Consider the following 14,209-nt stretch of genomic DNA (forward strand, 5'->3'; position numbering starts at 1 on the left):
GCCACGAAATGCGGTTGACAGAGGCACGATTTCGCTAGGGAAGCAGCAACCAAAACACAGTAAATTTTAACACAAATTCGCTGTGGAAATTGGTATGGTTTCGCTTGGTAAAAAGTTCATCGAATCTGCTGTTTGAGGGGCCATTAAATGGTAGTGGTTTGTGCAATGGTTTGCAGAGAAAACTGGAAGAGACAAGTAAAAACTAAGTTCGAAAATAGCCAAGAAAATGGCTAACCTAAGAGGATCATAAATGTGCCAGAAATATGAAATTTTGTTCAAGTCAATTTGGAGTATGGTTTATTTGGGTTTTAAGTCGACTAGGTGTATATTGTGAATTGGTGAAGCTCACCACCAGGGAACCACCCCCACGCAATTCCACTTTTGGTTTTTGTCATTCCACTTTTCAAATCTCAGCAGCAGACTGAGAGTGCCAACAAGCAAATATCCATGTGTTGAAAAAACCAAGCATGTCACCAAGAATCAAACACAAGTGCGTGACAAGAAAGAGTAAGTGCGCCCAGGAAGAGAACTTATGAATATCAAATGCACAATGCATCCAATAAAGAGATGAACACATTTCCATATATATGTTTTAAAAAATATTTTAGTGTTGGAACTTGGCAGGTTCATGCTTCTTCGTGAGACTAATGTAAATGTATTGTTTCAACGTCATTGGTGGCAGATTTATGAAACATATTTGATCATTTAAGTTTAACAGATTTGCCTTTTCTTTTCCTAGAAAGAATTTGCTCTTTATGTGTGCTAGAGTTATTGGGATATTATTTAGGATCTAGCAGGCATGCAAATTTATATTTTTAAATCCCTAATTCTCCTCATCATTTGCAAATTGTTTGTCTGCATCTATGCAAGAAAACAACTTAGCTTTAGAACATTTGTAAGACAGAAAATGCAAATTTTAGCAAATATGGAGCTAATAATAAATGCCCTGTGGTGTCAGAACATTGTTTTCTTGGTTTCCTTTGAGAAATATCATTAGAGAGCCATATATTCTTCAAATTGGTGAGGGACCTTCAGCCCAACGCATCAGTGGCTTCATGGGATTAAATGTTCCTCTTCCAATGGTGGCAGATTTATTCAACATATTTGATTATTGAAGTTTAACAGATTTGCCTTGCCATCACATTCATCTCCTCCAAATTCAACTGAATTTCTTAATGCTGTCTCATTTTCTTCCTGCAATCCTTCGGGAAAGCTTCCTATTTCCACCACAATCTAAGTGAAGATGGAACGGTAGCATTAAGAATTTCTGAAATGAGTTTGCCCTTATTTTCTTATCGCTTTGGAAAATAATTAGGGTTTATTAACATATTCCTAATTATTCACTGCATATGTCTGTACACAAAGCAAGTTCGTTTGGAAGGGCATCAGTCTGAATACAAAGAGCAGTTTGCCCTTATTTATTAACTATTCGGTTAGGTTGGATAAAGAACCATCTAGAAGATGGAAGCAGAATATTGAAGAAACTAGTTCTGTTTGTAGATTTTGGGAAATCCTCTAAATACCCAGGATTCGACATCGACAAGAGAGACAATTTATTTGATATGGTTTATAAACAAATATATGCTTCTTCTAGCATGGGAAGAGCAGGTGGAGGAGCCATGTTTTGGCAGCTGATTGCAGAAGGAATGTATAGAGATGGTATGATATTGTCTTGTCTCAGAGTCCTTCCACAACATCTAACACCAATATGATGCATGTTCACTCAGGAGGATGCACAAAGACTTTATTTGTACAAATTAGTCCCCATGAAAATGACATGGGAGAAACTCTGTGCTCACTGAAATTTTCCAATAGAGTTCAAGGATTAGAGCTTGGTCCTACTCGGACGTAGCAAGATGTAAGTTTTCACTGTATATATGCTTCTGCTAGCATGGGAAGAGCAGGTGGAGGAGCCATGTTTTGGCAGTTGATGGCAGAAGGAATGAGCTCATATAGAGATGGTATGATATTGTCTTGTTTCAGAGTCCTTCCACAACATCTAACACCAATATGATGCATGTTCACTCAGGAGGATGCACAAAGACTTTATTTGTACAAATTAGTCCCCATGAAAATGACATGGGAGAAACGCTGTGCTCACTGAAATTTTCCAATAGAGTTCAAGGATTAGAGCTTGGTCCTACTCGAAGGTAGCAAGATGTAAGTTTTCATTGTATATATGCTTCTGCTAGCATGGGAAGAGCAGGTGGAGGAGCCATGTTTTGGCAGCTGATTGCAGAAGGAATGTATAGAGATGGTATGATATTGTCTTGTCTCGGAGTCCTTCCACAACATCTAACACCAATATGATGCATGTTCACTCAGGAGGATGCACAAAGACTTTATTTGTACAAATTAGTCCCCATGAAAATGACATGGGAGAAACTCTGTGCTCACTGAAATTTTCCAATAGAGTTCAAGGATTAGAGCTTGGTCCTACTCGGAGGTAGCAAGATGTAAGTTTTCACTGTATATATGCTTCTGCTAGCATGGGAAGAGCAAGTGGAGGAGCCATGTTTTGGCAGTTGATGGCAGAAGGAATGAGCTCATATAGAGATGGTATGATATTGTCTTGTCTCAGAGTCCTTCCACAACATCTAACACCAATATGATGCATGTTCACTCAGGAGGATGCACAAAGACTTTATTTGTACAAATTAGTCCCCATGAAAATGACATGGGAGAAACTCTGTGCTCACTGAAATTTTCCAATAGAGTTCAAGGATTAGAGCTTGGTCCTACTCGAAGGTAGCAAGATGTAAGTTTTCACTATAGCACGGTCCTTGCCTTTTCTTGATATTTTTCTGCCTTTCAAAAATTGTCAGAGAAACATTAATTAATGTTGTATGCTATTGCCTTACGGCGTTTCCATTGCAACATCTGGTGCAATTGCTAGTTAAAATTATAATAAGTCAAAAAAAATTACAAATAAAAAAATTGGGTAAGTTTATTGTAAATTTTTAAATTCAAATTATATATTTGAATATATATATATATATATATATATATATTTTTTTTTTTAATATTTTTTTAATGTATATGAATTCTGTAAATTATATAATTGGAATTTTTAATTTTAGCTCATCATTGTTATATTTGAAATAAAACTGCCCAAAATATATATTAAAAAAAAAAGAAAACCACATAAAAAAATATAGCAAATCTAGAGAAGATTTATTACATATAAATTGTAATGTTACAATATATCTAATATTTTGTATAATGCAAATTTATATATAGTATTGTATTTAACATGCACATTATTTATGTATACATGTTTACTTTTTGCAATATATTATATTTGTTACATGTAGATTGTAATATATATATATCTCAGGATATAAAGATGTTAGTGCTACAAAGATGAAAAATTCTTAAGATGTGTGATGTTTTAGAAATAGTTTAACACTATGTTTCTTTAAGAAACTCTTAATTTAATAATGTAATTGTTAATGTTATAGACAAGCTAAACACCATGTTGATGTATGAGATCCCTATGGTACATACATAATCTTGGAAATAATTTCGAAGTGGGAGAAATGAAAAGTCACTAGATAAATCTATAATTTCTTATCAAATATAAAATGAATAGCCACTTCCTTTTATATATACACCTTTAGTAAATAAGATAATAATCAAAGTATTAAGTTATTTCTCAATTTAACAGCTTTTAGCAAATAACATAATCCTAAATTTGACACAATATCAAAGTTAAACATTTTACAACAACCCAACTTTTGGTGTTTCACTCATGTTATGTTATTCCATGAAAATCTCTTGGTTGTTGATTACCATTCTTTAGGTTTATAATATAATCAATTGGGTTTAAATTTAAAGTCTTTGAGTTTATTAATCTAAGGGTTCATATTTCTAGGGTTTAATATAATTTCCTTGGATTTATAATCATGGTCAACCATGGTCCAATGTCACATTGTGACAAAGATTATCCCAATATGAAAATAACCATGTTCAACCATTGTCAACCATGGTCATTCATGATCATTCATGGTCTACCATCGTCAACCATGGTTAAACGTTACATTGTGAAAAAGATTGTATCAATATGAAAATCAGTCATGGTCAATCATGGTCAATATGAAAATCAACCATGGTCAATTATGGTAAACCGTGGTCGAATGTCACATTGTGACAAATGTTGTCTTAATGTAAAAATCAACCATGGTCAACCATCATCAACCAAGGTCAAGCATGGTTAATTATTTTCAACCATGGTCAACTATGGTCCAACATCACATTGTGACAAAGGTTGTCTCAGTTTTAAAATCAACCAATGTCAATCATGGTCAATGATCATTAATAACCATTGTCACATTATGGAAAATATTTTTTGATTGTTCAACGCCACATTGTGTCAACCATGGTCCAACATCGCATTGTGATAAAGATTCACATTGTGAAAATCAACCATGGTCCAACACCGCATTATGACGAAGATTCTCTCAATGTGAAAAATAATCATGGTCAACCATTGTCCAACGTCGCATTGTGATAAAGATTGTCTTACTATGAAAATCAATCATGCTAAAACATGGTTAATCATGGTCAACCATCATCTAATGTCGCATTGGGACAATGATTGTCTTAATATGGAAATCAACCATGATCAAACCATAATATCAATAATATCAATCCCTTGAGTTTATTAATCTAAGGGTTTATATCCCTAGGGTATAATATTATTGATAGGTTTATATTATTAATGCTTGGATTTAATATAAATCCCTTGGGTTTATAGTCCATTGGGTTTATATTATCAATATGAAAATCAACAATGGCCAACCATGTTTATTTTAGGGTTTATAATATTTACCCCTTGGGTTTAATATTATTCCATTGGATTTTTAGTATTAATCACTTGTCTTTTTAGTATTAATCCCTTGGATTTATTATTCCCTTAGGTTTGTAATATTTATATTAGGGTTTACATACCTTGGGTTTATAATATTAATCCCTTGGGTTTAATATTATTCCCGTAGGTTTATAATACCTTGGGGTTTTAGAGTTAACCCCTTGTGTTTATCAATCTAAGGCTTTATATTCCTAGGGTATAATATTATTCATAAGGTTTATAATATTAATCCTAGGGTTTAGTATAATTCCCTTGACTTTATAATCATAGTCAACCATGCACAACCATGGTGCAATGTCACATTGTGACAAAGTTTGACTTAATATGAAAATCAACCATGGTCAACCATGGTCTAATGTCGCATTATCACAAATATTGTCTCAATATCAAAATCAACCATGGTAAAACATGGTCGAGCATGTTTATTTTAGGGTTTATGGTATTTATGTAGGGTTTATATACCTACGGTTTATAACATTAATCCCTTGAGTTTAATATAACTCCGTTGGGTTTATAATCCCTTGGGTTTTTAGTATTAATCCCTTGGGTTTATTACCATTGGTGAGGTCCAATGTTGCAGTGTGAGAAAGGTTGTCTCGACATTAAAATCAATCATGGTCAACCATGGTCCAATGTTGCATTGTGACAAGGATTGTCTCAATATGAAAATCAACCATGGTCAAGCATGTTCCAACATTGCATTCTGAGAAATATTGTCTTAATATGGAAATGGACCATGGTTAACCATGGTCACATTGTGACAAAGATTGTATCTTGGTCCAACGCTGCATTTTCACAAAGATTGTCTCAATATGGAAATCGACCATGGTCAACCATGGTGAATAACCATGGTCACATTGTGACAAAGATTGTCTCAATATGGAAATCGACCATGGTCAACCATGGTGAATAACCATGGTCACATTGTGACAAAGATTGTCTCTTGGTCCAACGTCACATTATGACAACCATGGTCATCCATGGTCACCCATGTTCTAATGTCGCACTCTGACAAAGACTGTTTCAGTATGAAAATCAACCATGGTCAATAACCATGCTCAGATTATGAAAAAGATTGTCTCTTGGTCCAACGTGATATTGTGAGAACATGGTCATCCATGGTCAACCATGGTCCAACGTCTCATTGTGACAAAGATTGTCTCAATATGAAAATCAACAATGGTCAACCATTGTCCAGCGTCGCATTTTGAGAAAGGTTGTTTCAATATGAAAATGAATCATGGTCAACCATAGTCTAATGTTGCATTGTGACAAAGATTTTGTCAATATCAAAATCAACTATGGTCAACCATGGTCCAAAGCCACATTGTCACAAAGATATTGTCAATATGAAAATCAACTATGGTTAACCATGGTCCAAAGTCACATTGTCACAAAGATATTGTCAATATGAAAATCAACCATGGTCAACCATGTCTATTTTAAGGTTTATAATATTTACCCCTTGGGTTTAATATTATTCCCTTGGATTTATAATCCCTTTGGTTTCTCGTATTAATCCCTTGGGTTTATAATATCTATATTAGGGTTTATATACCTTGGGTTTATAATATTAATCCATTCTATCTAAGTATTTATATTCGTAGGGTATAATATTGTTCATAAGGTTTATAATATTAATCCTAGGGTTTAATATAAATCCCTTGGGTTTATAATCATGGTCAACCATGGTGCAATGTCACATTGTGACAAAGTTTGACTCAATATCAAAATCAACCATGGTCACATTGTCACAAAGATTGTCTCTTGGTCTATTGTCACATTATGACAACCATGGCTATCCATGGTCAACCATGTTCCAATGTTAGATTCTGACAAAGATTGTTTCAGTATAAAAATCAACCATGGTCCAATGTCCCATTGTCACAAATTTTTTGTCAATATGAAAATCAACCATGGTCAACCATGTTTATTTTAGGGTTTATAACCCATGGTCAACCATGGTCCAATGTCGCATTATGACAAAGATTGTATCAATATGAAAATCAACCATGGTCTAATGTCGCATTATGACAAAGATTGTCTCAATATAAAGATCAACCATGGTCAACCATGCTCCAATGTCGCATTGTGACAAAGGTTGCCTTGACATTAAAATCAACCATGTTCAACGTCGCATTGTGAGAAGGATTGTCTCAATATAAAAATCAATCATGGTCAACCTTGTTCGAATGTCGGATTCTCACAAAGATTGTTTAAATATGAAAATCAATCATGTTTATTTTAGGGTTTATAATATAAAAATCAACCATGGCCAACCATGGTCAACCATGTTTATTTTAGGATTTATATACCTTAGGTTTATAATGTTTATCCTTTGGGTTTAATATTATTCCCTTGGGTTTATAATATCTTGGGTTTTTAGAATTAATCACTTGGATTAATTATCCCCTTGGGTTTGTAATATTTATCTTAGGGTTTATATACCTTGGGTTTATAATATTAATCCCTTGGGTTTAATATTATTCTTTTGGGTTTATAATATCTTCGGGTTTTAGAATTAATCCATTGAGTTTATAATACCAATTTCTTGGGTTTATCAATCTATGATTCATATCTCTAGGGTATAATATTATTTAGAAGGCTTATAATAATAATTCTAGGGTTTAATAGAAATCCCTTGGGTTTATAATGATGATGAACCATGGACTGACAAATATTATTTTAATATGAAAATCAACAATGGTAAAATGTCGCATTGTGACAAAGATTGTCTCAATATTATTTTAATATGAAAATCAACCATGGTAAAATATGGTCAACCATGTTTATTTTAGGGTTTATAGTATTTATCTTAGGGTTTATATACCTAAGGTTTATCATATTAATCCTTTTGGTTTAATATTGCTCCCTTGGGTTTTTAGTATTAATCCCTTGGGTTCAGGCAAAATTTTAAGGATGATAATTTATCTTAAAGTTTAGAAACTTTGGCATATCTTATAGTCCTTAATATGCAAGTTGTAAAATATTTAGTAATATATTTGTAAAATTATTCAAATTTATAATGATTTTATATATAGTCTCTATAACTTTTTGGTGAATTTTAAAGTAAAATAATTTTATGCTATAAAATTTGGGCGAATTTATTTTAGAAAAAAAAAAGAAATTTTGCAAATGTTTTTTTCTAGAAAAATCATTGAAAATTAGCCCACCTACGAATATTAGCCCTTAAAATTTTCCTTGCTTGGGTTTATTAATCGCTTATGTTTATAATATTATTCCTTTGAGTTGAATTAATCCATTGAGTATATTAATTGTTAGGTGGAATTAATTAATAATGAATGAAAAAAATAATTAATTAATTGTTAAATAATTAATAATAAATTTATTAATAGTAAATTAATTTTTATTTAAATAATTTATTAATTAATTAATAACCATATAAACAATTTTAATTAATAAAAATGAATAAAATATTTTATTGAATAATAATATTTATGAAAAAAATAATTTATTAATTAATAATATATGATTAACAATATTTATATTAATAAATATTTATTTAATAATATTTTTACTCAATATAATTGTGGATGTGATTGATATAAACCTTTCACTTATATAAACTGATCAACCGCGTTTTCTATATCAACCGCGTTTTCTATATGGTTGACTTAGTTTATATAAGTTCAATGATAAACCTACAACTAAATATGAAAAAATATCAAAAACTTTACCAAAATGGAAACAATATAAAACTGCTGACATGCAGGTATAATAAATACACATATAAAAACGTTTTCGAAATTCAACCATATTTAAAATTAATACTGGGAAAATGAAAATTAGTGCGGGAGGCACATGTATTTATAAGTTTCAATTATATTTAAAAATCATTATATATCTCCACACATTTATTATAATATATTAGCCATATAACATTTTACTTTATACCACATATAAATTCAAGACAATATAAATTCAAAACATAATTATTATTGGTATATTATACTCATGATGTTAAACTCATTGGTTAATAAATCAAAATAATAAAACACAATAAAGTGATTTAATAGTTTTATGGTTTCTCATATGAGTAGAATGTTGTCTTTTTCAAATCTGGAAAAATAGAAGATAATGAATGATCAAACGATGCAGGGAAAACTGAGATTTAAAAGAATGAAAAAATGAACATGGAAAAATGGGCCTGCTGCATGGTTCTACATAACCAAAAATAAGTATAGATTTATAAAAATTTCCCTTTGGGTATTGATTAATTTTAATATACATATTATATTCATATTGGTTTACAAAACTATCCAACCTGTATGTTAAATTTTCTAGATTTCCCTACTTGTTCAATATAACCAATATTGTTTTATTTATGGTGTACTCTTTAATCACATGCAACAACTTGGGACATGCATGGTCTTCAACCAATTGTTATACAAGCGTGCATACGGACATAGCAGATAAATAAAAATAAAATAAAATCTACTTATGGTGTCTATGCGGTTATATTAAGAAAAAAGAATATCAAAAATCCACCCACAGATAAAACACAGTGTAGCTTTATGTCCATTTAATTTTAAGATTTAATTTTATTATTATTTTTTTTAATTTTCAATATTTACAAATTTTCAAAAGAATCTAGACTTATTCAGTGTGGAGTATCAAGATTTCGGTAACCTTTAATCATATATATGTAAAAAATAGGCAAATTTTTAACCAAAATGACGAATATTTTTTTTTCAAAAAAATGTCCAAAAAATAGCCCATTTGCTAAATTGTGCCCTCAAAATTTTCCCTGTTATACACATTATGTGGTTTGAAACGTGCCGATGTGAAAATCGTCACTTTGATTTATCTGAAATAGGTTGTTATAAACATCATGATTCACAAAAGTTTGCATTTTTGTAGACATTTACTAATCATTTAATTCATATGACTGCTATAATGAAACACGTGCTCAAGGAAGTGTAGTCCTTGCCATTGAAGTTATAAATTATGATTTGGAAAAATTACATAAAAAAATTAGAACCTATATTGGTCAATGCTAAATTAATAATAATCAATAGACATAGAATCCTATAATCTTACTTTGGTAGGAACTCAAGAATTGAGATGTGAAGTGGATAAATTAATTGTTTGCTCAACCACAAGGACTCACATAAATTTTGATGGGTAGTAACCACTACTAAGTCTACATATTTACAATTTTAGTCCTACATAAGTGTTGAAGAAAACATAAATAATGGTGAGATACATCTTATTCTTTTGCATTTTTTATGAAAAAACTTGGTTAAATTATGGTGGGAAATGTATTTACCTTTTGATGGGACCAGCCCTGAACACCTACGGCTTATAATTAATTGTTGATTGTAAAGTTGATTGTTTTGCGGTTGGCTGGCTTTATGGTGCAGTATGAGAGGTTATGTCGTGAGGACAACTGTCCTCCTCCTCGGGCTTGCTTCTTCCGCCTCTTCACTATCCCGCGGAAACCCTAACTCCGACCATTCTATTTTTGCTCCATCGAGGTCTCCGCTCTTGGTCTCTCGTTGTTTTTTCATGAGGGTTTCGTTTGTCCAGCACTGGGAATGATTTCCCGTGAGGGTTTCTACTTGTGCGTGTTGGTGATGTTTCCTGTTCTGAGCATGGTTTTGAAGTTCTGGGTTTGGAACCCCTGGTCTCAGTCTCTGGTCTCCGTCTTGTTCGGCCCTGGTTATGAATTTGGTTGTGGGTCTTTGTTATACGTTGGCTTCGATTATGTTGTTAGTTTCAAAGTGCTTGCTTCGCTGTTTGACTATTTGCTTCGCATTTTGTCGCAGGTCATGGTTGTGGGGTGGCTCGGCTCTCGGTTCTCATCCAGCATTCAACCAGAGGTGAGTTCTCCTTCTATGCCTTGCACTTCTGCCTTGTTTTATTCTGTCACTGACTGTTCTTGCTCCTTGTGAGTAGTGGGCACTCTGCGACCGTGACCTTGGTCTGCGGCTTCCTTCCTTGTTTGCACGGGCTCGGCTCCTTCGGTAAGTCTTTCCTTAAACCCTTGCCTCTGCTCTCAATTTTTGTGCTTATAGCTCTACTTGCTGGCTCTAATGGCCTGTTTGTTGGCCACGCTAGTATACAGATGGGCTCTTTGTTTTCCGATCTCGTGCCCTAACACCTACGCTTGTATCGGGTAGGGTTGCTCCTTATTATTCCTCTGTCTGTCTGTTCGAAGCGTTTGCTGTTGGCAGTGTTTTCTAGGTCTGTTGTTGAGGGTTTGGCTTCGGTCTCACTGTGTCTTGCCCTGTGTATTTATGCCTTCGGCTATTTAACTTATGAATTGTGATTATATTGGTCCTATGGTGACCTCGTGGTTGTATTTGACACTGTTAATGGAAGAACTTTGTTTTCATGGCTTGTCTGTATTTGGTAACTGTATCTTGGTCTGTAGATATTCGATATCGATATATACACAGTGGTTTCTTTTTGATAATTAAATAGCAAAGGGGAATGTTATGAGTTCTGTTGGTACCTGTAGAAATTTGTATATTCCTTTGACAGTGATTTACTTTATTTTTCTACAAGCCCGCTCCATTGTCTTGCTAAACTTGTCCACGTGTTCTTCTTACTTCTGTGTTAACTATTCACTCTCTGTCATTGTTATGATATGGATAAATGAATTTAATTAAGTTAGGCAGAAAATACTTAGGCTGCAATATATGGATTCAGACTTTCTTGTTTTTTAGAATGATTTCATGCTTGTTTCTATTCAACACTATGATGATAATTACAGTAGCTTTTTCCTCTTTTCTTTTGTAAAGATCACTGTACAGTTATTAAACTGTCAGTAGTTACATTTAGTTATTCCTTGATAACTTTTCTTTCTTGACTGTATTCTAAAAGTAAATTTTAAACAAAAATAAAAGAACGTAAACAAAAACAAATAGTGGGCTGAGATAGCCTCAAACTTAACATAAGGTCCTAAATGTTGTTAACTAAAAATTTAAATGAAAATTAAAAAAACTAACTGAAACTCCTTTTGTTTGCAAAGACAAACACTCCAACCATGACCTCCCTTAGCTGGATGCCCCTGCATCACCTTTCTTGCAAAGCCACATAGCATTATATTGTGCAAAGGTTATAATAAGACCTTCAGAATATAGTCCAATGAAAATATTTTTTTTTTTTTTAAATATTGAAAAATAAATACTTATTTTCCAAAATTAAATATTAAAAGTTGCATTGATCCAGCTAAACCAATAATACCTAATAAGTTGGCTAAACCAATAATACCTAATAACTTGCATTGATAGCTAGAATTCTATATGGGAGAAACTAATAAGTGTTTTTGACATCTACACACATTTATCAATCATTTAATTAGCCAAAGGCTCACCTATTTCAACTTGGGGTCGAAAAGCCGAGATTGACTTTTTTTATAAAAAAAAAATTGGACAGATGAGATTAAACGTGGGGAGAAAATACTTCGTTTGAGAAGCATATCTACGGACATGCAGTTGACATACCGCCATGGAACATGAAGTGACCTGCGGAAAATATGATATGTTACTTAAAAAAAAATTGCATCGGAGCGTTGGACAGACGGGTGGCAAAGGAAAAGATGATCAGAGTCCCCGGAGATGCAGCGGCAAAGAGTCACGAAATAATTGATTATCATCGTCATTAATAATATTTGTTGAGTTTAGAAAAGTATTAATACATATATTCAAATTGTTTGTGCTATAAATCGGTCAAAATCACTTTACCTTGGCATATTTCATTTCTTGTGTTACATACAGGTGATAGGGTGGGTCCCACAGTCTTATGTTTGGGAAGGTCTACCAGAGGGTTGAACGATATTGTTCATGTCACATTTTATTATAATTTAAATCATATTTTTTACTATATTGAGTGGGTGTATTTTAATTTGATAAATTATAATAAGTAAAAAAAAAAATAATTAATTCAAAATAAAATAAGTTAAAAAGTTTACAAATAAAAAAATTAGGTGAGTTTATTGCAATTTTTTAATTCAAATTATATATTTGAATATATAAATAAATTTAGTGATTTTAAATTTTTTTTTTGAGGTATATAAATTTTGTAAATTATGTAATTGAAATTTTTAATTTTAGTCCATCATTGTCATAGTTGAAGTAAAACTGCCCAAAATATATATTAAAAAAGAAAATAAAACATAAGACAAATATAACAAATCCGTAGAGGATTTATTACATGTAAATTGTAATATTACAATATATATATCTAATATTTTGTATAATGCAAATTTGTATATACTATTGTATTTAATAGGTATATTATTTATATATATATCTATATATATATAATTTTCATTTATGCAATATATTATATTTGTTACATGTAGATTGTAATGTTACTATATATATTTATTTAATAGGTATATTATTTATATATACATGTTTACTTTTTGCAAAATATATATATATATATATCATTTTCATTTATAAGAAAAAATAAAGTGCATTTATATTTTCGAATATATATATATATATATATTGTGATACAAAGATGTTAGTGCTACAATGATGACAAATTCTTAAAACCTGATGTTTTAGAAATATCTTAACACTATGTTTCCTTAAGAAGTTCTTAATTTAATAATATAGTTGTTAATGTTGTAGACAAGCCAAACACCATGTTGATGTATGAGAGCCCTATGATACATACATAATCTTGGAAAAAATTTGAAGTGGGAGAAATGAAAACTCACCAGATAAATCTATAATTTCTTATAAAATATAAAATGAATAGTCACTTCCTTTTATATATACACCTTTTAGCAAATAAGATAATAATCAAAGTATTAAGTTATTTCTCAATTTGACAACTTTTAGCGAATAAAATAATCCTCATAGTATTGAGTTATTCCTAAATTTGACATGATATCAAAGTTAAACATTTTCCAACAACACAACTTTTTGTGTTTCACTCATGTTATGTTATGCCATGCAAATCTCTTGGTTGTTGATTACCATTCTTTAGGTTTATAATATAATCAATTGGGTTTAAAATATAAATTCTTTGGGTTTATTAATCTAAGGGTTCAAATTCCTAAGGTTTAATATAATTTTCTTGGGTTTATAATCATGGTCAACCATGGTCCAATGTCACATTGTGACAAAGATTGTCCCAATATGAAAATCAACCATGTTCAATCATCGTCAACCATGGTCATTCATGGTCAACCATGGTCATTCATGATCAACCATGGTTAAATGTTACATTATGACAAATATTGTCTCAATATGAAAATCAATCATGGTCAAACATGGTCAATCATGGCCATGAAAATTAACCATGGTCAATTATGGTCAACCGTGGTCAAATGTCACATTGTGACAAAGATTGTCT

The sequence above is a fragment of the Pinus tabuliformis genome, chromosome 6 (assembly GCF_031772625.1).
Source record: "Pinus tabuliformis cultivar Carrire ecotype Pingquan chromosome 6, CPIR1, whole genome shotgun sequence".
Taxonomy (NCBI): domain Eukaryota; kingdom Viridiplantae; phylum Streptophyta; class Pinopsida; order Pinales; family Pinaceae; genus Pinus; species Pinus tabuliformis.